Below are 27,449 nucleotides of genomic sequence, written 5' to 3'. Positions count from 1 at the left end.
TAAATATTTTGGAGGCCCTGCACATAGTGCTAATCAGTACCTCTGCTTTACCAGAGACTCAGCGCATGAAACATGTACCTTCACTGCAAGTCCTATTTGTATGTGTGCTGCAGCCAAGACTGCTTGGAATTTGGAAAAGTTGCCGGTCCTTTTCAAATCAAAAGAAAGTTGCATCTTTTTTATGCAACCTGTAGGATTTGGCTGCATAATACAGGAAATACTTTATTATGTTTGTGCCCTAGGTTATCTTGGCAGAGCTCAGTGTGGCCAGTGGATCTTGGATGCTCCCGAAATCGTAACGTGTACACACTGTGTGGTGTGAGGAAGCAGAGGGATAGCAAGAGCTGGACTCTCAGCAGAAAAGGTGGTGTATCTTCCATACTCTGTGTGTTATTTATAGTCAAGTCTGAGTTGATTTTGTTGATTTTTAGGATACTAGCATCACTCGTCTGTGAAGCATTAAGCATTTACAAAATGCACAGTAAAACCCAAGCAACTCACCTTAAATAGTTGACAACAGAAGTAATAACCAAAATGTACAAGAATGTATGAGCAATGGGACCACATATTTATAAGCACTGACACTCAGCTGTTCAGAAAACCATAAATATTTATTTGATAAAAGACCTATAGGAAATAAAAATCTGAAACGTTTGATAAAGCTTGAACCATGTTAAACAAATTACTTACCTCCAACCAGGTGTGTGCTTGAATGTAACAGCCAAGCCAAAGTAAGCAGACCTGAAAATGCTTTCACCTGGCACAGTCAGCTTGTACTTATTTGGGAGTCAGCAGCTGTATGGTTAATATTAAATAAAGATATGAAGGCCCGTAAGTAAATGAACACGGGAAGTGAAATTAGCTGCTTGCATGATTGATAGCTGGTTTATTTTTAAAATAACTGTCTTATTTTGTCTTAATGTGCTTGTTATATACTTACATAGAATGGTGCCTTCTTGTTAAGGTATTAAAAAAAAGTTCTGTGTGGCTTATCCAGAGACTATTCTGAACTAAGCAAAAATGACAACATTCTGATCTTAAAACAAGCTTGGAATTCTTTTGCTTAGATGTTACATGATCCTGTTCCTTCATGGTGTTCCTCAAAATATGATTTTTTTTTCCAATTTTTTGTTTATCTGAAATACTTGTGAGCTATCATCATGAACTTGTGCAATATGAATAATTATACCTTACTTCATAAGATCATTTATTAGCATACGGTTAATAGTTGCCAATGATCATAACATGCCTGTGTGGCTGCTGGGACCCCACCTGTTATGGTACTCCAGAACTGAATGAAAGTGATATTGCAGATAAGCAAGTGTTTTTTAGTAAGAGAGCTTTTGTTGAGGGAAAGCAGGTTTTTTAGTAATACAGAACCGCAATTTGTTTTCTGTTTTACTCTTCTGGTACTCGATGTTCCTAAGCTTGATTTGGTTCCTGACTGCTAGGCTGACAATTAACCAGCTTCTGTGCATCCTGGCTCTGTTAGTGTTTGTAAGTAGTAATTGTTTTCCACATGTAACACTAACTATACAAAAATTCATCCATGTTGAAGACAGTATTACCAAGGAAACCTTGAATAGTTCGAATCCTTTTATTTTATACTGTCCCTTTCCCCTCAGAAGTGCTGTTCAGCTTCGGTTGGGGGTTCCTAGGTAAAACTTTGCATACTAGAAATAGTATATTTATTTGTAGCCTCTGAGTAAGGCTGACTGAAGACAGAAATAGTTTGACAAAATAAGAACGCCTTCTTTTTCAAGCTGATCTGTAAAACTACTTTCAAGGTAAATGTTTCACAGTATTGTTTAGGTGTATCATGATACCGTGGCACAGCGTATAAACATATCTCTTCTAGCTGGGAAGTGTTTGATGTGGATGTGTTTGTATAAAGAAAAGGTAGGTAATTCTCAATTACTACTGCTGTGGTAGAGCATATATTATGGTAGAGAGGGCAGAAATTGGGAAGAGTTTTTTCAGCTCTTCCAAAGGAGCTCAATTTTGAGTCAAATACCATGTTTAAACCAACACTTACAAAGGGGGCCTTAAGCTGGATATTTGGGTAACTGGAACTGCATGATTTTTGCTCCTTTGTAGGCATCCAAATGAAGATTTCTAAAATCCAATTAAAAGTATCAGCTAGGAGCTCAAAACTTGTTTGCTTTAATCCTGAATGGGGGCTGATCTTCTACAAAATGTAGTTGTTTTTCTGGCATCTGACTGTTTGGTGGTGGTAGTGGATTTTTTTAATCTGTTTTTGTAGATTTAATCTTAAAATCCAGAATAAATAATAGGAGGAGCCTTTAGATGGTGCGTATGAATTATGATGTTGAAAATAGCCTGTAGTGACATTTTTGTCATAGTAAAGGAAAATTTTGAGAAGGTGGCAATGTGCAATTTTTCAAAGACCTCTGTCATAATAGACTGCTTTTATAAACCCATGCCAAAACAGATCATTACTGGCTGTCTTACATCAGCTGACATCTTGCTTTAGGTATACTTCTAAGTTACTGTTGGCTCATCTTGTTTGAGGTCAGCTTATATGTTCAAGCCAGTATACACTTATTGGCCCAGCTCTGCTCCTGTATGTTTTGTAATTTGCATGTTGTCATATGCTCAGAGATTTATAGTCATGATCTATGGTTTATATGTGTGTATATATATATATATATATATATTTTTTTTTAAATATGTCAATGTGGAGCTAGTGCACAGACCTAAGAGCTGTTGTGTGTCCTCCATAATGCAGGTTAGCCCTTTAGTGCACGGGTTTTGAAAGCTGCCTTTTCAGAGGAGTTGACAAAATGGGCTCTCTGAGGCACTTAAAAGATTCCAGTATCTTTTTGTCTGAAACAAGAACATAAAAAGCAGCTGGGAATAAAATATAGCTGAACAGATGAGATACACAGTCTGTTTTCTCCTAAGTAAAAATAGAGATTACTGTTCATTTTGAGACTATATGATGCAATGAGAGTTCACTTGCAGTGTAACTGTAGCTTATGCTCCAGAAGAGTTACAAAGACATGAGACTGCTTCAGTTACCTCCTTTGCCAGCCTTACTCCAAGAGGTGTCAAGGGAAAGAGCAGATGTGTGTGCTAAGATATTATCTAGATTCCTTTAGTGATTATCAAGACTTTACTTAGACAGTAGACCTTATGTCATAAAATACATATATTCCTAATTCTCAAATAAGAGCACAAATCAACCCAGTAAAGAACATACTAAGAACATCAACTAGAAATTCCAGTAAGTATAAATTTTTAAACTGTTCCACTGAACTACCAATGTGCTAGGCTTAGCAGATGTCGTCTTTGCAGTTCTTGTAAACATTTACAGTTCTAGCAAGGTAGGTGAACACTTATGTTAGTGAGTTCCCTGTACTTACAGCCATAAATTATTTGTGATTCATGTAAATATCTTTATAAGCCAGGAAACAGTGCCAAGTAAACACTGGTCAGCTTTTTAGAAACACCTTGTATGAAAACAGACTGCTTTAAAGTTGTTTTTTTTTTTCGTTTTTTTTCTTTTTTCTCATATGACCCAAGTTAACTGAATCTTCACATTCCTGGTGAGCAGTGCTGTTGTCTGTGACACCTGTTTTAAATTCACCTTTTATAGCTGTAAGATAAATTTAATTTTGTGAAGTCAGAAACTGTTCTGCACTTCCCCGAGTCATCCCTGTAACAATCAGTGTTCCAGCTGCTTGCTCCCATGATCTTTCCAGGTCTGCATTTCCTGTGGAAGAGTGGCTAGGAAGCTGGATACTTTGGCAGACAGGGGTCGCTCACTTTCTCCCAGTAAAAAGTGGGAATCACAATGTGCAAGCAAAGTAATGTGTTTTAAGATGCATTGGCAGTATTTTTGAAATACTTTTTTTGTCCATAAAGGTGTGTTGCAAAGCACACAGCTTTCATATGGTTTTCAAATACTATATTTTTGTGATTGAAGATGAATAAAACATGCCAATAAGAAATAGTACAAAAATTAAGGAAATTCCAGAGAACAGAAAACTTCAGAGAAGTAAATCATGAAACATATGCATCCATTTTTTAAGAAAGTATGAGTCATAACTTCTAGCTGCAGACTTTCCATTTGTTCACCATTTTGCTGTTCCAGCTTTGATTCAGAAACTAGCTCTCAAGCAAGAATCGTCATTTAATTTAAAAAGTCTCTGGGTTGTAAAAATGATGGTATTGTGTATATATATGAGATACATATTTTAGTCTTCATCTATGTAACAACCACCCAAAAACATCTGAAATGACAGCAGACAGCTTTATTTTTCCAGTGAGCCATAAAAATGAGAAAACAGCAGAATAGCTAATGTTACGAGTTGCAGTTAGTTATTGTGATACTAAATGGAGAACATGGCAATAACTTTTCAGGTTGTCCAACTTATCTATCAAGTGTACCGTAACGTATACTTTCACATAGTTTATTGCTTTAATATTATTCTGCTGGATGGTTCAAATCGTACTGTGATGAAATTCATTTCAAGGAAATTCTGACAGTATAATGAAGAATGATGTTTGTGTAGTACTTAACGATACATTTCTTCAGCTTAAACCAAATAATTGTACTTTATATTTTGTTAGCTGAATATATACAAAAGCAGAATCATTTGGGTCACAAAAAACAGCTTGTAACTTTTCAAACTGTACACACGTGCTTGAGGGCAAAACCATATTATTTGAAAATAATGTGTTGTTGTTGAAAGTATGTATAACAAACAAGTGTTTATGTGAAGAGTAAGAGATTCACAATCCTATATCATAATTCAAAATATCTGGATTAGATGCTTATTGCATGAGAGATGACCCTGAATTCCATGTTTGCTAACCACGAGAACATAGTTAGCGTTCCTCAAAGTCCATTTATAATACTGTGAGAAAACAACTGGTGCAACAAAATCAAACATCATTGGTCGTACTTAAAAATAAATGAGCTGGGGGGAGAAAGTACAGCAGTGAGTTTTGGGCTTACTTCAACCATTCTGCATAAGCCTTCTTCACGAGCCTTTTCACTCTTGGAATCTATCTACAGTTGTCATTTGGGGGGGGGGGGAGAAGAAAAAGGACAATGGCCTCTTTCTTCTCAGCCTGAAAATCAACAAATGTAAGGCTGAAATCTGTTTGGTTTAATGAATGTTTTAGTTATATTGTTTCTGAAATTATATTGATGAAATTGGATTACTTCCTGGAGACAAGGACATTGCTGAGGCAAGAGAGGAGTGTAATGAAGTGAGTTTCAAGTTACAATACATACAATTTACAATAGATAAGTGTGTTGTATATTCTTTCTTTGTTTAATCGTACTTTTTTTTTTTCAAATGGCAACAGTGATAAACATGGAAACAGCAGTATCTGTCCCCTCTTACAAGTGGAGACCCCACCACTGTTTACCCAGAAGCTCTATTGAGTGTAAACTCCACGGGTTATCCATCTTTGTGTTTATGTAATCCAGAAGAGAGCTTTCTGAAAATCCTGGGTACATGAAACTGTTGTCATCTCACCATCTCCAATCTTCTTATGGCTGTTTGACATTTTCTCCTTCTTAATTAGAAGTTGGAAGCATGCAGTTTGGCAAGATGGGAAACAACAGGAAAGGTCTATCCATTCTGCAAAGTTCATGACAGGCTTTGCTCAAGTTTTTGATGGTTTGTGTTGGTTTTTCTTGTTCTGTACCAGTTCTTCCACCGTCTGTGCAATTTCCATTAATAGTCATGAGTGATTTGCGTGTCTTAATTCTTCATTTAGAGTGTTGAAAATCTACCCTAAAGCTATGAAAAAATAATGGAAAAAGCATGTATAATTGAAAATAGTCTTAATCACTGGAATGTTGAAATCCACATGGCTTGGAAGACTTGAAGGATTTCTTGTTTTAGAAAAGTTGAATTGAAAAGTGCTGTCATTTTCTTTAAATACATTCTTTTGAATAAAACATCCATTCCTGGCGCCAGCAGCAAGCTTCTAAACATGTTCAAGATGACATGATTGATAACAAGAATGCTCTCCTCAAGATGTTTCTAATTTCTTCTCTCTGGTTCAAGAATGTTAAACTTCCGACACGATATGTGATACAATAACAAATATTTTAACCAAAGATTAATATTTTTCTTAAGACTGTATAACAAATGGGACTGAATGGAAACCTGAAAATGAGTTGCTTGCTACAGAATGCTGGTAAGTTCTAGAAGCTATTGCCTGAGTACAAATTATTTCCTACTTAATACTGCAATGGTAGGCACATTTCCAACTTGAATAAATGAATTGACCCTGTTTCTTTAAGTGAGGGTCTTTCCTGTTTGACCGTAGCAGTGCATAATTTTAGGTCTCAGTAGATTTTTATTAAATTTATAATTGTATAGTAGTTTTTACTTGATCTGAGGATGATACCTATTTTACGCTTGGATGCTAATCAAGTCTTGTCCCTATCAGAAAGCTAGATCAAATAGTAATAAATATTTTGTCTCTATCTCTGACCTCAAATTAAGTATGAAATATTGGTTCTCACACCTTTTTAGTAAGTTTGTACCCTAGAACGTTTAGTTTTTGAAAATCTTAATGATCAGCAGTTGATTTGGGATGAAGTTCCTCTTCTAATTCCAAAACTTCTGCCAGTACATAAGAGATTAGCAATGTTAATCTTGTCATCTAGGTCAGCAATTGTCCCTTTCTATTTATGAAGGTCCCATAGTCAGAAAGTGACAGATTTTCCAAGGAAAGAAGCAAGGTCCCACAGTCTGTTTAGGCAAAAGGTAGCATAAAGCATCTTAGTCTAGCTTTAGGCAACAAACGTAGAAGTCTTATTTTGTAACCTATTATCAGGATCATATTGAAATGTGAAGAGTATTTTTGATCTTTTTGTAATGGTGCATGATCCAGACCAGCTGCCATAATTCTTGGCTTTGCTGGATACAAGCTGTTATTTCTGGTCTCTTTGATTTTGCAGAAGAGACTTCCTTGCACAGGCTTCTTGTATCTTCCAGAAAAAGATTAGAAGCAGCCCAAGATACATCACTGGGGACACAGAGATCCTTCCAGTTATCCCAGAAGAATCTACAGTTGAGAAATGTAGCCTGTAGAAATGAACCCAGCAATACCCCATCCCTCATCAGCTAGACCATACCAAGGAAGTGCATCTATGTATGGTAGCAGCTCTGGTGTATTTCATGTAAGGATGCTGGGAAGGCTGACTTGGGCAGGTGGAAGGTTAATAGGGTTCTTCATGGTGGGCCTGTATAGCTGTGAACTCTTCCTCACTTCTGCAGAGCAGGTGAAGCCATATTAAAGTAAAGCATTTTAGTATGATTTTTGTAACCATTCCCAGTAAAGAGTGGGATTTTTAGTTTTCCATCTGAAAAAGGTGATCTCCCAAAGGGCTGAAGCAGATACACACGCTTGAAGGTCAATGTCATTTCTCATCTAGTGCTTGCCAGCTGGCAATCTCCACCTGTAAGTCTCTGAATTAACATCACAGTTTTAAAAACAATTAAATTTCAGGAACAATATGTGGCTGATTAACGATAGTGGAACTTGGTATGGGAAAGGACTATCTGCTCAGTTTTAATTTAAAATGTGTCAAACTACGTGACATGGTGTTATATTACTGCATATCGATGCCAGACAATGACATTACTGTAAATAGTATTAACCGTCTGACTTAGGGAAAAACAAGAAAATTTACAGTTGATGTATCAAATTATAGCTCAGATTGCAGCTTCAAATTATACTCTTGTCAGAAAACATGGCTAAATAAGGAGAGTGAAACACTTATTAGTTTGAGATAAAGTGGAAGTGTTACCCTGGTTGTTTAACAAGTCCCAGTTTGTGCCATACATGGAAAGCTGTCTGTTGACATCTCATGGAAGACTTTCTATAGCACTGTGACTAGACCTCTTTACTGGTTTGCAGGGAGAAGAATAAAACCATTTTGGGTCAATCAGAAACCAAATTCCTTGCAATTTTTCATTTCATTAAAAAAAATGTCACCAAGGGAGAGAAATGACTAACCAGGAACAATGACCTCTGTGAAAGTTATGCAGAACTAAACGTAGGAATAGGTTGGCTATTGCTCTGCCATTTAGGAACAGGGCCAAGTATATTATTTGTATGTGATTCACTTACTAGACTGTATATGAAAGCTGGCTTCAGTCTAAGGAAGTACAATATTCTGTGTGTAGTCTTCTACAGAGACCTTTTTTATTTTAATGTTGTCCTTATTCTTCCAGTCCTCTTTTCCAGTTGTTGAGTTAACCCTTTTAAAATTCTCTTCCTGCTAGCAAAGCCCACAGACTATATTCTAAATTGGACTAGGAAAAAGATAAGCCACGCTTTTGGGGCGGCTGAGGAGAGGGAAAAAAAAAAAAAAGAAAAAAAGAAAAAAAAGAAAGAAAATGGCTTCTATACTTATCAAGCCAGCCTGTAGGAATGTATTAATTATATAAGAATATGTATGAATAGATAGCTTTACAGAGATATGAAAAAAATCTTAACTACTTATGTGACTCAGACTAATAACTGTCAAGAAAGGAAATAATTTAAGCCAATAATTGAATAGAGGAAGATCAAGTAGAAGATCAAGCCACAGTTTAGGCTTTGCCACTGAACATGCAGTGAACAGCTACTGGTCTCTATATTATAGGTTCCTTCTTCCCATTCCTGGAATCCACCAGCACTGTGTGGATGAGGAGCTAATGGGCAGATGAGCACTGGGAGTGCAGATCAGTTCTACTGCCTGCCCCCCACCTTTACTTACTGCTGAACAGTCTAAATAAGAGTTTCAGCACAACTATACTCTGCCTGATACTTGGCTTTATCAGGTTCGTAAGTAATGTTTGTGGTGTTGCTGACTACTCAGACCATCCTCTAGAATACAAGAGAAGAAATAATAGAAAAATGCTGTGTGTAAATATGTAGATACAAGAGCAATATAGCCCTTGCAAAAGTTTCAGTCCAATTTATAATTTTGAATACTTCAGTTTCATCATTCTCTTTGATTTGCACTATCATAATTTTCTGTTTTGACACATATAACTGATCGGTGCTTGCTTGTACATTCTTAACTTAAAAATACGAGGGGGCATTGGAAATTTAATTCAAGAATATATGATAAATTTTTTCAACTTGAAATGAAAGGTCTACTAGAACTTATCAAATAATATTCTTTATTCACCCAGAAAAGCTATTATGTTTGTAATTATTTTGGCAAGACAAGCAAGAGAATCGCTTGTACTGGTTCATGATTCCCCATGCAAGGTCTTCATAGAGAATGTCTAGTTTTGCATGCATATCTTCAATTTCCTTTTAAAATAGTCACAGAATTGGGCAACAGCCAATTAATTAACTGATTAATATTCTTTCCAAACCCCATGCTCATAAGGAGGAAATTTATGTATCTTAGATAACTAGAGTCTAGATAAGCATTTAGTCAGAGCTAGAGTGTTTGGACTTCTAGCAGAACTTGCAGAGGAAGGGGGGGAGAAAAAAAGCTTCCACCAAAGCTTCCCAGGTGGGTTATGCATCATAGAAGACTCAGATTTGGTGTGATCTTTATTTATTTATTTATTTATTTAGTTATTTATTTAGTTATTTATTTATTTATTTTTTTCAAGGAGAAAGATTTCTCACTGTTACAGCAGGGCACCTCCACGGAACTTATTCCAGTTGAAATAGCTCTCTAAGGAAATGGGGATGAATACATTGCATGTGGTAGGTCATGGTGGCAGAGAGAGCACGTGGTGCTCTATCTGGCTGTTGGGAAGGTCTTCGGACCTTTGAGCATAATCAGCCGGTGAAGTCTGCCCATGTCAGCTCAGGCCAGACTGTGCCTGCTTTCCCCCTGCGATGGTGAGGGTTGGTCAGGGCTGTGTGAGAGGATGAACTTGCCCTGCACACGGCTTGAGCATCCCCATGAGATGGAAAATGGAACACTCATCCTTCAGTGAACTCAGGTTACTAACAACTTTCATTTTCAACAACCTTGATAATATCTTACCAAAATCCCTGAAGGCTTAGCTAGAGTTCATTTTCGACACAATTGCAGCTGTTAAAATAATTAAATTTAATTCACTTTGCCATGATTGTAATTTGGTTTTTGTTTTCATGAAGGTTTTAGCTTAGAAGCCCTTATAAATGAAATCTAGTATCTGAAATGTAGAATTGTGGCATTTAAAATGATTTGGAAAGACTATTCATGAATTCAGCTGGGAATGTTTCTGTGCACCTAAGCTAAAACTCCATTTTTCCCTCATTGCAGTACCTCTTTTTTCTGAAGTATGGAGAAAAAATTAAGCCGTGAAAAGTGCTCATTATTCATTTGTAACAATGGCTTTTCTGAGGATTTTCATTAAGTCTCTTCCACATAGCTCATTATGATAAGAATCCATAGATTCTTGACTGAAGAAAAATTCCATAATTTTCTGGTATATATTTTTCATATAAGTGCAAAAAGCAGGGGGCAGTCTGCAGTTCTTCTGTAAAGGTAAAATTGTAGTCATGGATTAGTAAAACAAATACATCACACATGAAACAAAATTATCATCACTTTTAAGTAATTTAAGTTAAGACAATATTCAGATTGAAATCTAACTTTCCAGGGAAAGCACCTGGAGATGTTACTTGTTTGTCCTTTCTCCGAGGAAAAGACTCTGCTAAGTCCATCTTTTCAAATGCACCTTTACTGTCTGTGGTGGATATTCTTGTGTCTAGCTCTAGGCCATTAACTCTTGGACTTTTCACCTCAAAACAGTTCTTCCCCGTCCTTGTTTTGTTGTTATATTTACATTCCGCTGATACATCTCTGTGCAGTATTGTTTTCTGCTGCCTGCATCTTCAAATGCAATGGCCTGAAATTCTTAGCTTGTGTAAATTAGACTAGCTGTCCTCTGGCCAGGAGTAAATCAATGGGACTGCCACTGATTTACACCAGCTCAGGATCTATCCTGCCACCTTTAATCCTTTTTAAAACATCTCTCCAACTAATCAATGGCATGTCTGTACTGTACTGAACTCTGGACTGAGTTCCAGCTTTAGGAGAAAATCTGGTCTTACTTATGTTGATTGAATTTCATGTAAGTGAGAGTCCCACGTGTGTTCCTAGGGGCACAACATGGACTCTCCTCACCTGAATACAGAGGACTAATCTTCCTTCTAAACTTAGAAAATCAGATCTGTGTGTCCTTTCTAGATGTTGGCCTACAGGATTGTTTGTTGCTGTTCTACTGGAATCTGGTTAGCCAAAGGAGAGAATGTTTTAAAAAGTAGATAAATAAAATGAAAGATGAATTTCAAAGGGAAGAATGGTAAGAGTTAACTGTGTTTTAATTGCTGCCAGATTGCATCTAGTTTTCAAATGCTTTCTGGGGGAGGATACTCAGATTTCCCATCTCCAGCTGGGTTTGGGTTTCCAAATCTCTGTCAAACTAAGCCTGTTTCCTTGGTAACTATTTCACTCTCCCACCTATGTATAAGGACAATTACTTCTTTCTGCTGAGCGATGATGGTGGAGCCAAAAGAGAAGGAATAAGGTGAGTCTACTCCACAAGAACCCTTTTCACAAAATCCAAGTGGTTGGGTCTCTGTGGGTTGTGTGAGGATTACTTGAATTGGGTAAGGACAGGGAAAAGACCCTGCATACAACATGCTTTCCTCCATACTTGATATTTTTTCTCCATCTGGGAGCAGTTTAACATAAATAACAGTTGCAGTGGTAAATGAAAAAATGTTTCTTACGTACATGGATGCTCAGGCAGTTTTGCTTTTTTTTTTTTTTTCTTCTATTCTAGAGACATTTTCCTTTCCCTTATGAATTGCACTTGACTATACCCCTAAATCTATACTTAGTCAGTTGTAGGTTTTAGATTAGCGACCAAGTTCAAAATCATTGGAAAGTGTGACTATGAGACCAAAACTGTAATTGAGAACAAATACTCTGCCATTGTTTTCTTTTTCATTGTGTCAAAAAAATCAGGATTAGTCAAGGTTTTGAGAGACATTTCTCAAGATTCTTCTCTTTTTTTTTTTATTATTATTATTTTTTAATTTAGATTTTAGACTAAATTTGAGACCACTGGACCCTATCCATTTCAAAAGAAATTAGTATTTTATTAATTATTAATTAATTAATTTATTAATTCTGTGCTTTAACAAATTTAGAATTTTGTTCTGAAGATCTTCTTCATCTCTTCTGCCAATGTCCCGCTTTAGTAGGATGTGTCTGTGAGATATGGTGGTGTATATGATACACACTGAGTCTCACCGAATGGCTTTAAAAAATATATCAGTCTGATGATTCAGAGTCCCATTATAAAGGCTCCTTCCTTAGTTTACACTACATAAAGGAGCTGACACTTCAATTATAATTTTTATAAAATAGTAATAGACTGTTCAAACATGAGGAAGGCTAGAACTAATACTCTCCTTTCTTGTCCCAGTTTTTCGTCTTTCAACAAAATGATTTGCTTATGTATCAAATGAACTTTCTATTATTTTTTTTAATATAAAATGATGGTAGCTATTTGTGATACTGTTACAGATACTTCATCCATTACTTCTTTTAATTGCTTCATCCATCCGTTTGTCTGCCTTGTTTTCCTTTACCTTCCTTCAATTGAACTCTTTAGTTGATGGGCATTTTTCATACAAAGGTAAGATAGAAAATGAGCTTCTACTCATACATCTCTTTCCTGTAGTTTTTAAACTACAGATAATGAGTCAGGGCCAGTGTACTTCTGATGGAGTCGTCAGCATTTTCAGTGCTCTGTGGAAGGTTCAATTTAGTCTTTACTGTGGAGAAAGATTGTCAGCTGCACACAAACCTGATGAGACAATGGTTAATGAGGTTGGTCATTGGAGGCTGTATCTTCAACGGTCAGCCTTAAAACATGCAACTCCTTTTTTTCCAAATTGATCTAAGTGTTATATCTATAGACTGAGACAACCTATAATCCAAAGAATCATACAGAGAGTAAACAGGAGAATAATGATATCTCTAGTGAGTGCATAATGTTTACTTTGACTTTTATAAAGAGGTAATTTGCAAGAGTGGAGATAATCCCACTATACTTTATAATTTAAATGTCACTCAGAATGTATCCTGACATGCAACTGATTAACAGCAAATTTTGGTGGCAAATTAATTAGCATTTAATCCAGAGGCTCTATTAAGATGCGATGTGATAAAAATACCTTTTTTTACCCCAGTAATTCAATTAAAATGCACAAGTGATATCAACCATTTTCTGAGCTTCACATATTTTATTTAAAAGCCTAATAACCATGTCTCACTTATGAAAGTTGGCACATACACAACTAACTCCCCAGATAGAGCTTGGACTAAATGTGACGAGCTTATGATAAAAGATCAATTGTACATTTGTTAAACAAAAACTAATGCCAATGAATATGGCTTAGATATATCTTCCTGTTCGTTACTTTTAGCATTTTGTATACTGTTCATATTCCTTACTCTTCCCTTATTTTGCTAAGTGCACTGTGTGTAGTTTTAAGACTATCATTTATCTTTCAGCACCTCTTTGTTTCTATTCTGAAATTATGGCTTAAAAGAATGTGACTTTAAAAAAGATTTTTGTGCTCCTAGATGGAATTCTGTGTAAATAATTTATCTTCGTGTAGCGGTTTTCGGTTCTTTCTTCAGCATCCTTCCATCTACTTCTTTCTTATTGGTGCCCATAATGATATTCTTTTTTGCAGATAAGAGTTATTCTGCTGCCAGCTCTCTGTTAGAACAGTTGTGCCTTTATGGGGAGAATATTAATGCAGAATTCTTGTGACAATGGCCCCTATTCAACAGGAAAGATCCCAAAACTTACTGGGAAGGGAGAAAGCCATAGACTCTAGGCAGTAGAGGTGTATGTTATTGAAGTTAGTGTGTGCCTTTCTTTAAAATTTTCATAGTTTTTTCTTTTGCATTTTATTGTTGTTATTATTATTCAGAGGAACCACTTACCTGTTTTATAATTACTAGAATCATCACGTTTATGTGTTTTCTCACTAGCTAAATTTGAAAAAAAATACGTTATCTTTCCAGTTTTTATCTAGCAGCATCCTTTCAGCCAAGGATGATGTGGCTACCAGAATCTCAGATTTTCTCATGTTTTCCTGACCAAGTTATCTTTGACATTTTTCAGAAACCTCTGCTCATGCATCAGAACAGAGTCCACATGAACAAAGAATTTAAAAGTGTACACAAAACTGAAAGAAAGAAAGAAAACAAAATTATCATGGCAAGTCAACCTAGATCAAACCAAGAAAAGTACAACTCCTTTAGGCTGTACCCAAAGCTACTAGCTTTTGTAAATTAAGCCTTATTTGAACAATGGTAATGTGTTTTAATGTAAAAAATATCTGTAAGGCTCTATTTTAAGTGATGGGCAACAGAATGGTTCTGGTAAGCATGGCTTTCCAGCAGTGATAATAAAAACTTCAGTACTGGAACTGAAAAGTTGCTCATGACAATATTGAATCAGTTTGTGTCACATATTCATAGACTGAGAGGCCCTTCCTGTATCATTGTTTCCCAAAGCAGCTGTTTAGATGTGAATAGACAATATCAAAATGGATTGGTGGATCTTAAATGTCAGATTTTTTTTTGTTCTGTGGTCTCAGACATATTTTTTGTATCTGCTGGCATGTTTTATCATTACTTGCTATCATAATCACTGTCGCTATGTTATAATACCCTCCAGAGATCAGGAGCTGCTCTGAAATTGGATTTATTTATTCATTTTAACTGTTATAAGCTGACTTATTTCTAACACCATGACATATATCCTTTATCTCCATGAATCTAATAATGTGCTAAGGCCACATTCTTGGCTGGTGTAAATCAAGATGGGTTCGCTTAGGGCCAAGTCAGCCCACAAGCTGAGAACCTGGTTTACAAACTTCCATAAAAGTACTGAACAGCAGACCATGCCCTTGAACTGCAGTCACCTCTTAGCAATTGGAGGAAGTTCCCATAGTTACCTTGTTCCACACTTGGTATCTGCTTGTCATTTAAATACCAACTGCTGTGTTGTTCTGCCTAATATTTTAGTTTCTCTCTTTCAGTATTTCTCAGATACTGCAAACTTTCTTCTGAGCCTTTCTGGCTCACTTTCAGCAGTGAAAGTCAGCCTACTGTTGCTAAATGTCAGCAACACAACTACCCACGCTAGGACTCAACACCTCCCCTCCCTCTGTCTGTCTCTTTTTTTCCATGTGGCAAATGACAAGTTTTCAGGAAAAGCACAGCAGGTGCTCGCGTTCTTGCCTTTCTCAGGGAGCTTCCAGGACCTCCTAATATTGAGTGAATGTGGTATTTCCCTAGAATACCCTCTTCACCCAATTTCCAATATAAGCTAAGCCAAGGGATTGACATCAGCTGACAAAACATTATTTTCATCGGGCTGTTAACCTTATTGTTCAACATGACTAAGGCAAAACCTTGTCCTGGCATCAGTGAGCATCTTCTACTAAAATGCGTGAACTGTCTGCGAGGTCTGATTCCCAAACAAGTTGTATGTTTTAGCATGTGTATTTAATATGGAGTGATACATTCTCATTCACGGTGGGAAAGGATGCCCTCAACTTTTACCTTAAAGTCTACCCCTGTACCATTTTTTTTTTTATGTCCTTCTGCATTTTACTGCCAGCTTCCTGTGCTTGCGTGCAGTCTTTTGCACAGCTTCCATCTAAATGTGGAGCTGTCAACATATGAAGGGAACACCAGAACGAAGCACGTCTATGCTGGAGGAAACCAGCTCAGTGTGGCGGCTCTGTGTTCAGTGCTGGCTGATGGGTAGGCTGCCACCTGTGCAAGAGGCAGCACCCACTGCAGTACGCGCACCCTTCATGAGGGCTCGGGGCCAGCTTTCCCCTCCTGCAGAGGAAGAATGCCATTAGAGGGGAAAATGGTGAAGCCCCCTGTTGTCACACTGCCCCACTTTGTAGCGTAGCTACAGGAGGGGCTGAGTACAGCAACCTGAGAAAATGGAAGTGCTTGGGATTCAGCACCATAGTAACTGCAAGATCACTGAGCAAAGCATAGACTGGAAAGCCCATTTGGGATTTGGATGAGATAGGCAGCTAGACTGCTGGTTTTCATGATGCTTTTTAATAGATTTCATCAGTACCTGAACTTGAGAAAAAAAGCTAGCGTGGCTAGAGCTGAGCCCTACCTATGACTGTAGTAATGTCGTACTGACTTCTAAGCAGCAGCTGGTTTGCAGCTTCTGGATGTTACTGAAATAAGATCTAAACATCCTTAACGTATTAGACTACCCTATTGCTTTTCTGTAATGTAGCATATGGAGGCAGAAGGTAATGAAGTATCTGATTACCAAATGTACTGGAAAAGTTTAAAGTTGACCTGGTCTTTCAGGTGAGCAAAGATAGAGCTGTAAAGTAATTTGGTCTGCTTTGCCTTTGCTGTGCTTACCTGTGTATCTTTCACGTTGATTATCCCAACAGCATAAACTTGTGTTACAGGAAGTCAGCAGAAATACCGATAGGAAATCTCCTTCTAATTTGATTATTTTTCTCCTTATGCAGACTTATTACACTGAGCAGATATTCAGGATTCCTCTAGTCATATAATCTGGAAATTTTCCATCATGGGGAGCTCTCAAGATCATTGTTTTAGAGGTCTCATCATTTAATAGAACAGTGCTGTTTGATTAAACACTTAATGGAGTCATTTCTTTCATGAAATAAAGAAATGCCTTGATCAGGTTATTCAGACTTGAAAATTCATCCCTATTACCATGCCTGTGAGGATAAGGCATGCCGTTTCTTCAAGTAAGGTTACAGTATTCATCATAGCTTGAGTTTATAAAAGGATTTCCATTGAGTTGATCAGGTACCTGTCTGACTTTTCTGACAGATTGAGTCAAGTATCTTTTCATTTGCAGATTGATTGGAATGTAAGATTAATTTAGTCTCTTCCAAATCACTTTATTACAAACTCTTTTATTTTACCATTTCTTTCCCCCTGAAAAACCTTGCTGTCTTTTTAATATGATGCATAATAGAACAGTTAACCTATATTGCTTCCTGTCAATGTTGTTAAAAAGCATATATTAAAGTGTGATCAAGAGATACACAGAATAAAATGTACTTTATTGATAGAAGTCAAGGTTAGAGGAAAAATGTAGTTCTTGAATCCCATTTGTTTTCATAGTTACATAATTATTTACGGGAGCTGATTTTTTGCTTTTGGGAGTTTCTAACTGGTTGTGTGTTGGACACCACTATTTGGAACACATAAATGATTGTATTTTTCCACTGGCTTGAATACCTGAAATGTTTAAGATAAAGTTCAATGTTTCAGGAGCTTCAGTTACCTGAACTGATACAAGATGCTTTATACCTATTTTTCTTGTAGCACTGGTATATATTATCTTCATTATTCATAGTGAACCAGATTTTTTGGTTTTGAGTAATTTGTTCCAGTATCTAAAATTGTTATTTATGCAAGGCAAGGAATAAGGACGTTTTGTTTGGAATTTTTAATAGTTTTTGCATGTTATAATTCTCTAATCTGCTTCTATTGTTTCAGTTCTTTAATTGTTTCGGCTAACACTTATATCCTGTACAACCTCTACGAGGAATGTAGCTATTTTAAGAATATACATAAAAGCTGGCAATTACATTGTCTTATCAAGTTTTTGCAGCCTATTAAGTTGTTCAGTGGTACTGGAAATGATTAGACTCAATACTGTAGGAAAGAGTCTAAAACAGCAACCTGGGCTTTTAAAGCTGTGATATCTTGGAAAATTCTACCTGTTGACTAGGTTTAAAAACTCCAGCAATGATAAATACAACCAATGTGGAATTCAGAATGTGAACAGGTTTCAAAAAAGAAATGAAAAAGCAATCGTGCATTAAATGGAAGGTGAATGGAAGGCTGGATAGACCTCCAGTATCGTGTCAGAGGCTCCTGAGTAATGTGCCCCTTCTTTGTTAAAGAAGAAATGAGTTAACATTTTCAAGATGAGATATGACCTCCAGCCACAATAACAGAAAGTGATTCCCAAAGGACTGCTTTTTCCCTGTGGCTGTCCTTGGCTGACAGGCAACGAGCATGGTCCTGATTCATTGCTGGACCAAGGACCAGCAAGATCCTATCCCAGGAAAGGGCATGGCTGTGCTGCTTCTCTGTTGGGGCAGAAGTGGAAGCTTTAGCAGTCTTGTTTTTCCTCCATTCCTCATCTAGCTGATCTAGAGTAGGCTTAGCCCAGGTATTTACTGCTAAAGGTTTTTGTGGGGCCATGGTATCTTGTAAAGGAGTAAGTGGAAAATTCAGGAAAGGAAAATATTCTTTAAAAAGTTGTTTTTATCAGAAAACCCAGGCTAAGCCCCAAAGGGTTTGCTGTGAAAATAAATGGATGGTTTGCAGGAGAGACTTTGACATCAAAATAAGTGAACCTATGCAAGCTGTAAAAATATGAAGCAAAGGGAACTACTATGCACATTACTAGAACAAAAGGCAGTGCATTATCCATACGCTTAGCAGTAGTGGGAAAGAGGTCAGTTAGTAGGGCTGTACAGATGGGCGAGACACGCAAATATCAGTGGGCCTTTCAGTTTTATCAGTGCATGAACAACTTGGAGATTTTCATCTGCGCAGCTCCTGAGTTTAGTATACCCCCTTTTTTCTTTTCTCTCTCCCTTTTTAAAAGTTAGATGCGTTGTTTTTGGCAGATAAATTCTGCTGAACAATGCTGGGATTCTGTACAAGAAGGAATGCATTTCTTTGGGGAGGTAGAATTGTTAGTGTGCAGGATGCGAAGGAGCTCAGGTTAATATGCTGATCCTGACCCACTTAAGTCTTTTGCCTGCAGTATGGAAAAACTTTACATTTTGTAATGCTCTGATGGCAAAATAAACTACTTGAGAGACATATGTTGGACAGCTGCTGCAAGTCAGCCCTGCATGAGGGTGGAGCAGTCTGTGTATACTCTGTGAGTAGCTATTATGTTGCTGGAGTCCAAAAAACTATTAAAAAAAAAAAATTGGATGTTAGTTTTAGCTGGAAATTTTTTTTGCCTAAATTAGTCTTTCCAGATGCTACAAAATAATTCAGTGAAGATAAATAATGTACAGAAAGAAGAGATGCTTCTAGAAGTACTTTGCACTAAATTGCTTTCAAATGTGTGTGTATAAATATATATATATGTATACACACATATATATGAACTTAACCAAACATGTGTAGGCTTTTTCAGAGTTAAATATTTTTGAGTTTTCTTGGAGAAACCTTCATTACGATTAATTATTGTCAAAGCCTTGATCTGAAGAGATGAATAGATATACAGTTGTTTATTTGTACAACATCTGATTTTGCATAGTTTATAAGAACTTATTTCTGAATGTCCCTGTTTGAACTTTCAAAAACTCGGTCTAGCTCTTCCTTTTTAAATAGTCACCAGCTGTGTTATTTTCTTTTATTCATTCAGCTAATTTTTTCCATATTTAAATAGCTTGAGAGCTATGTTAAGGCTTCATTCTATTCAAAACTCAAATTAAAATTCTGATTTCTGCAGTGCCTGGCATTTCTGACTAGCACTTTAGTGACTAGCTCTGATCTTTATACTAAAGAGTTTACACGACAGTTGCAATTTTAGAGGGAAAATAAAAATAAGCAAACAGCCTTTTCCCACTGACATAGCTCTTCACAGCACAGTGTAGTTTTCTTCTTCATCTTTGTGATGTAGTCATGTATTTCTCTCTTTCTTTGTGGGACATCGATTTCAATTTTTACTTAGAGTACGTTTTTAAGAGAAGCAGTTCTCAGGAATTTTCATTGCACTGGATATTATGTTTTTACTAATGGACTCTGATGACTCTAAAGAACTGTTTTTCCTATCCGAGCCAGCCAAGAAAATGCAGGTAGACATATCTGTCTTGAGTTCTCTTCCTCAAATTTCTCTTACTGGTTGCTATCAAGCAACCAGAAAGAAACATGATGCTTGTGAAGTGTGGGAAAGCAGCCTTATTTGACAGGCAAAAGGTCCAGCCCAGGTCATTTTCTCTGACTCCAATAAGATTTGACTGAGACACAAAGATGCTAGTATACAACATGGAGGAATTTATCTTTGTTCTGTTCTGAATGTAGCTTAAACTGCTGACCCAAGACATTTGCTGCAAGCTATTCTGGAGCAGTCCTGAAGATCTCATGACCAGTGCTGTTACTGCCGTGTCTCCCCGATGTCTGTTAAATCAGGATAAATTCTTCACTCAGTTTAGAGAAAATGAAGTGCTAACACAGATCACAGGAAGAGAAGATTTATTTAAAGCACTTGTCCCTCTTCGGAAGACAAAGCAGTAGATTTAAGTTAAAACTGCCAATATGGATCATGCTGAGGATAAGGAACATTGAAACCAGCGCTGTCAGTCTTTTGCAGACTTGTCCTTGGGCTTGCCTGAAGATGTGGGAGAGTGGACAAATGCCTCTGAGATCATTGTCATGTTTCAGTTTTTCAATTCTATAGATTTCTTCATGAAAGAAATTTACAGATAATCTCAGTCTGGATTATCTATCAAAAAAGTTATGGTCATTTTTGTGGTAAAAAGCAGATGCCTCTTTCAACTGTTTAGACCCTTTGCCAACCTTCAGCTCTGTGAGCTTTGGCTCACGCTGAGGTGAAGAGCCCTCCCTTCACCCTTCTGGCATGAGCAGATGACAGGGACTGACAGAAGAAGCCTTAACCAAGCTGGGTAAAGCTTTGTTTGCACTTGCAGCATCTGTAAACATCAATCTATCTACAATTAATGAAAGAGGCAAGTAGTTTTACGCAGAAGCAAAGAAAGTTTGGTGTTACCAAGCCAAGATTTGATCTTTCAAATTAGATTTTGATACGGGAGAAACACATGGAGGAACTTGAAAGGCTAAAATGACAGTAACAATCTTTAAACCTTTTTAGTCTTCTTATTCCCAGCATGATCCTTACTAGTTCCCTGTCTCTGCTAACCTCTGTTTTTCCTAGCTCCTTCCTACCTTTCAGTCTCTAGTCTCCCCCCACCCTTTTTTTTTCCATCTGCCACTCAGTTCTTCCCCTCTCTATCCCCTGTCCTTCAGTTCTTTTCACCTTCAGCATTCCCTCTATTTCCTGTAGAAACTCACTGGGAATTGGTATTCGTAATAGCTTGGCCACAGCAATTCAGGAGGGCCCTTTCTAGGTGACGTATGAGTCCAGTGGCATCCCTGCAAAACCATTTTCAAGTTACTCTGATGAATCATGGCTCATGACCAATTTATGTGTAAGGTAGGCTACCAAACACTATACAGATCCTACAGGATGATGGTTTCTCACTGACCATTGCTGTGGCTCCCTGTGTTGCCTTGAAGGAATAAATTGTGCTGTCAGTTACTGACTGCTTGTCATACTGTTTGGAAGGATGCTACTCCAAACACAGCTGACATTCCTCACCTTATATTAATTCTGGATGGTTGGAGACAGACTGACTGCATGTTAGCTCTGTCAGGGTGTTGGCCACGATTGTTCTCCTCAGTCTGTGTAATATGTGAAGGCAATATATGTTAAAAATAATAGAAGCTTAAATTTCAGTACAAAAACCTCTTCTGAGATGATCTTTCACAGATGAGGGAGGAAAGACAGAACAAGAGGAGAATGGGTAGTAATACAGTGAAGAAACTGTATTACAAGCAAATTAGAAAACTTATTTCCCATTCTCAATTCATATGCACTTCACCCTTGAAATTGTCCAAAGAAGGGGTGCGTGTAGGCATTACATGAATGATGCCATCAACCCAGTTCATCTGATTCATCACAGGCCTTGCAATACAAGCATTGACATTTGTTTTAACTAATAGAAGGCAGAAACAAGTGTCTGCATCACATCTGCACATTTCGTGGTTTCTTTTAAAGTTTTTGTATGGCTCTGCGCTATTTATGATGTGCTTTTACTGGTAAGAGGGGGATTAAAGGAGGGAAAAGGAACTGCTTTCTGTCTGCCTTTTGGCTATCACCAGGCTTGATTAGCCCCTGAATCACACGGAGTAGACACTTCGAAGTACTATATGCATTTTAATACCTCTGCATTTTATTCCAAATTCTACCTAACTGGATTATTAATTTTCGGTGGGGAGCGTTATCTGCATAAGCACTCTGGTGACTTGCCCTGGATCACACTGATTGCTGGCAACACAGGACTTGATCTGACACATCAAAGCTAACATGAGACTTAGTTTAGCAATAAACAAGTTCTCAGTATTCAAAGTGCCAAGCTCTTGCCTATCCAGGAGACAGCATAACAACTTGCTTTTATTCATAACACCAAAGGAAGCTCTCTAGATCTTAAATTGGATATTCATTTAGATTGTAGCAATGTTGTTAAATTGGGCAAGCCAAAAAGAAAATCCCAAACACCTAGTTGTTTGACTCTAAAAGCATTTTCTTCTGGAAACTTTCCCTGAATTACTTTACATTTGGACTTCTGTCTCAGTATTAGATGACACATTTGTATGTGTTTCCTCTACAACACCCCCATGCCATACTAAAGAATATACATTTTCCAGGCATCTCTAATAAAAACTATAATTTAATCTGCAGTTTTGATAGCACCAAAAGGAGGGATTGGAACAAATTTGATGATACTATCTCAATTTCTTTGCTGTGATCCATCAGTTCATTATGTCAAGGTCAAAGCCAGAAATTTTAAACTCTTTTTATTTTACAAAATGGAAAATGTCAGCAAATGTCAGGATTAGGAACAGTGTTGACAGAATCGATGCCATAAAGTATCATTTATGAGAGCAGCAGAGCACATAAATGCTGTGAAGTTCTTCGCTTTAGAGAGAGGAACATGTTCCTCCCCACCAGAACAATATGCGTTTATATTAATACCCTTACTAGCCAAGGTTTTAAGGCAGCTTAGTTTGCTACCAGCATATAAATCCCTCTGATTTAGATTTGTTTTGACTTCTTCCTTTCTCCAGTACATTCCTCCTTTCCTGTGTTAGTAGTTAGAGATCAATTTAAGCAACCTTCTGCCCTTTGAACTTACTTTCTGTCTGAACTCAACACATGATAAAGCTTTTCCCCAGAATGCAGTGGTACTGGAAATGATAACCACCCTTTGGTCATGCGTCCTTTTGCTTTGGTGTGTTGCTGCAATGAAAGAAAAAAAAGTCACTTACTTTGTGGATGATGTTTTGTCTCGCCTTACTGCGTGCTTTCAGCTCCTTAATTGAATTAACAAAGTTTTGTATGTATTTTTTAAAGTGATGAACTGAGTTCAGCACAAGTGTAAGTAAACAAGCAAATAGTAGAGTGACTGTTGCTTTCATCCCATTAAATAGTTAAGCACGTACTTAATATTAGTTCAAATCACAATTACATCTTAGCAAATTTTTACATGTCTTTCTCAATCAGTCACATAAGTTAATAAATTAAAAGCAAAGAAGACAGAGGCAGCCAAGAATTGTACACAACAGACCTCAACCATTGCCACTCCCTCTACCACAAACCTGCAAAATAAACACAGAGCAAAGCAGATGCCTGAATTCTGAACAAAATATTTTTAAACATAACTGTCTGGCTGAAAACTGGGAAGGTGGCATTGATCCCAGGAGAATTTTTGCAGTGCTTTTTTTTTTTTTTTTCCTCTCTCTAAAATTTAATCAGAATTGATCTGCTGAAACTCAACTGTTCATTCAACTTCTTCACAGCCATGATGTATGGCTTTGTCTAACACTAGCTAACTAGTTGATTTTCTCAGGCTCTGCTTCTCCAAGCTGAACTTATGCTTCGAAAAAGTATATTCAGAAATTTAAGGAAGTATCACTTCTGTGAATATTGAGTTAAAAACTACTGTCAAAAGTCTTTCATAGATATTTGTCTAATTCAAATTTCCACTTAGTGATTACTGTGGTCAAATTTGAATCTCATTTTGTGTTCTGAATAGCACGAATTCATAACCTCACATCTTTGTGTTAGATGCCTGTAATGGTTCACATACCCGCTAGCTGATCTAGCCAGTGCATTTCTCAAATCTAGTCTTGCACTGGGATGGCTTTGGGGAAGTTAGAGTATTTACAGACTCAAAATGTAATTTAAGACGTTATGTCAGGAAAGGCTTTAGTCCTATGGCCTTGTGAGAAGTACATGATGGGAGCTGTATGCTGCATCTTCAGCTTGGGAACTGCCCTTTACTCTGAATGGGATTTGGTCCTTGGCCATTAATGCAGTACAGGGAAATAAGGATAAAGGGAGAGGCTGCTTATGCTGACATGAAAGCAACTCCCTCCATGTTCCCTTTTTTATATGAGCTGTCCCTTCTGCTGCTGCTGCCAAGCTCGTAACTTCAAAGTCCTTTTTGTCCTTGTAAACCGTAATTCTGGGTCGTGGTCTCCATTTGCTGTCTTTGTAGCTGCTCCTTTGCTACTGTTTGTTTTGTTCTTACATATATAAAAAAATTATATATATATATATATATATATATATATATATATATATATATATAATTTTTTTTTCTCCCCAAACATACTTTTATTCTTAGTGGGTTTGTAATCTATTTGTAGCTTTTTGGCTGTCCATTTTTTCTGTATTTATTATGATTTCTGTATAAGATTTTTGCATCGCAAGATGCATAGTTCATTCCCTAAGAGATTCTTCTGCACATATGAAAGATGTTCCAATTCCATCTTAATATTTTCATTTTTGTTTGTTCAGCTTGTTACTTCATTTTACTTCCCTACATTCCCATGTTAATTTAGTTGTGTCTCTTTAAGAATTCATTCAGGAGGTGGGTTTGTACAAGATATCACAGCTTTAATGCATGGACTCCTGCTTAGGTATTTTCCTATTTCGTCTGAAGACACTAATCTTCCTTTACAATAAAACAACTTAATAAGCTGCAGAAAATTGATAAGGCAATTTAATTGCCAATGTTTATGTATTTTCTTACTATAGCTCAAATCCCGCCAAACGTGGCATGCAAGTGGTACCAGAAGTTCTCAAAGAACTAAAATAATGGGAGCAGATTAGCAAATACAGTGTAAAAAAAAATTACATCTTTACAAAGTTTCTTTTATTTATTCAACTTTTATAAATATCACAGAGAATGATAACTTGTTTTATAAATTGAAGGAATAAAGTGAATACGCTAATGTGAAAAATATAAACAATTATATTGTCAATCATTGTTTGAATTATTCATTTAAAACATCTTTTAAGAGTTTTCATTTCATCTGTAAAGCAAAGACACATTTTTATAAGGGTAAAACATAGTAAGCAATTATTGAGGTAGGCATCAAAGAACCCTTTTGATTATTTTAGAATATATATTTAAAACCACTACTTCTGATTTTACTGTCAACTGTTGGCATATTTGATGTTTTCTGTAAGGTTTCAAACCTGATGCAAACAAATTTATAAAAAGAGGACAACTTTTATCTTTTGAAGGAAATGTATAGCTGTTGTGACTAGATCAGAAAAATACAAATGTAGCTAACAAGATGGTAAATACCAAGGTAATTAAAAAGATATTTTAATGGGAACCAATTCCTAAAATTGAAAATATTGTGTAACTCCAGATCCACTACTACTTGCCAGATAGGACATCATTTTCAGCCCACGCTAATTTATATGCAGCTTTGTATCATCACGTAGTCAGAATGTTTATGAAAAGTGTCCCCTACAAATGAACAGATCATTTTCTTTCTCCTAAAAAGCACATAGTCATTCACCAAAGTAATTTTAAAGGTCTGTCTGTGAAAAAAAAAGAAAATGCAGCTTCTGTTGAGTGCCATGGAAAATCAGCTTTCCCTGGTCTAACTAAATTGTACAATACATCAATTATTATAATATTAAGAGCTGTGTATTTTTCTAAATAATAATAGTCATAACAGCATTTTAAGAGAAATGTACAATAGAAACATCCAAACCATTCTGAATTTTCTGAAATGGGAAAGTTTCCAAAAACAAGTTGGGGTGAATTTGAGGCAGATTTTTAGAGAAAGGAGTGAGAGAAGCGTTCCGCATTCAATGGGAAGTACAGGTAGGAAAAAATAATATTGTGCCTCAACACAAAAATAAATCTTATAATGAAATCAGAGCAAATTCAGTAGCTGTAATTCACATCAGACACAGTTCCAGGTCTCTTCATTCCTTTGCTGTTAACAATTAAGAGGGTCAGGATTAAGAGACCCAATTAATAAAGATGAGCTCTCAAAAAAGAAACAAGATGTTTGTTACTAGTTTCAGCGGGATGAACATTTGTGAACTAATTTAATGTATACCAGTGAGGGCAATAAAAAATATTTGCAAACCATCATAAAAATATTGTGTAAGTATTAGAATTGTTAAAATAGAAAATGATCATCACTGGTTCCCAGGTTTTGACTTGTATCTTTCATCCTTTCAGTTCAAAGTCAGGAATATTTGCACATTTGTTATTAAAAGGGAACTGAGTATTCTTTTTAAAATGTAGTGAAGTTGGTGAATTGAATTTTTTCACTTCCAATTATACAGGTTTGGATATAAAATGCTTCAAAGCATGCTGTTAATCTGTTATAGTCAAAATAATGGGTAATTGGAACTGAATGTCCTTTTTATCTGGCTGCATCTAGCTATCAAACAAATCCTCCTATTAATTGTTAAATCATAAGGACTTCAAGAGACATTCCTCAAGTTGGTGTTGGTGCTCTGATAACCTAATCTCCATTGGGCACTGGGACTGCACTGAACAGCATTGTCATTAGTCTTGTCAGCTCTGGTACCTAATTTTATTCTCTCGATTTAATGAAATACATTATATGTTTTTTTGAGAAAGTAACCTTTTCAAATGTAGCTTTACAGGTACGGTTTTAGAAGACAAAGATGTTTTGTAATAATAATGATTTTTCACTATTGGTTCCTCATTTTAGGAGTTATTTTCTGGTAATGCTTCAGTGGCACAAAAATGAGCAGAAGCGTGAGGTAACCTTATATCTAAGGTTACATTTTGTGGGAGACAGACTAAGGCTTTATGCTTTTGTGGGAGACAGACTGCAGCAAAATCCTGAATAATTTGGTCAGGCAAAACATCATCTGAGCAGAGGGAGTTTGGTTCAGGAGTTTGATCAACCAGAGCTGACCTGTCATGCTAAATGCTGAAAGATATTACATGCCCCGAGTGTGCGCACACGCATGGCAAATGGCCTCGTCTCGTGCTGAACTGTAACTGTCTGTTTAACTTAAGTGACAGACTCCAGCTGCATGTATTACGCTTCTGAGAGCTTCTGAAAACCATGTCGATTGCCTTTGGTGAGCATTGGGTCTCTGGGTAACCTGGCTTCCTGCACATGTGATGCACAAGGCTGGGCTCGGGAGCACTCTGCAATAAGGCAGCTGAAGCAAGAGAGCATCTGCATCGTGGTACAGCCCAGATCTCCACTCACTTCTGTTGTTCTGAGGAAGCACATTTTCAAGAGTGAGAGCAAG

General features: G+C 36.8%; 1 long non-coding RNA gene across 1 annotated transcript in view; it reads left to right on the top strand.

Moving 5' to 3' along the window:
- Window positions 1-765: 765 nt before the first annotated feature.
- Window positions 766-27,449, top strand: part of LOC311443515 — a 42,058-nt gene continuing 15,374 nt past the window's right edge. Inside the window, exon 1 of the long non-coding RNA XR_014697304.1 lies at window positions 766-831. This is a non-coding gene — a long non-coding RNA (uncharacterized lncRNA). The remainder of the gene's footprint in view (window positions 832-27,449) is intronic.

This window comes from Aythya ferina, assembly GCF_964211825.1.
Source record: "Aythya ferina genome assembly, chromosome: 12".
Taxonomy (NCBI): domain Eukaryota; kingdom Metazoa; phylum Chordata; class Aves; order Anseriformes; family Anatidae; genus Aythya; species Aythya ferina.
The sequence above is the reverse complement of the archived record's forward strand: the minus strand, read 5'-3'. Positions and strand labels throughout refer to the sequence as shown.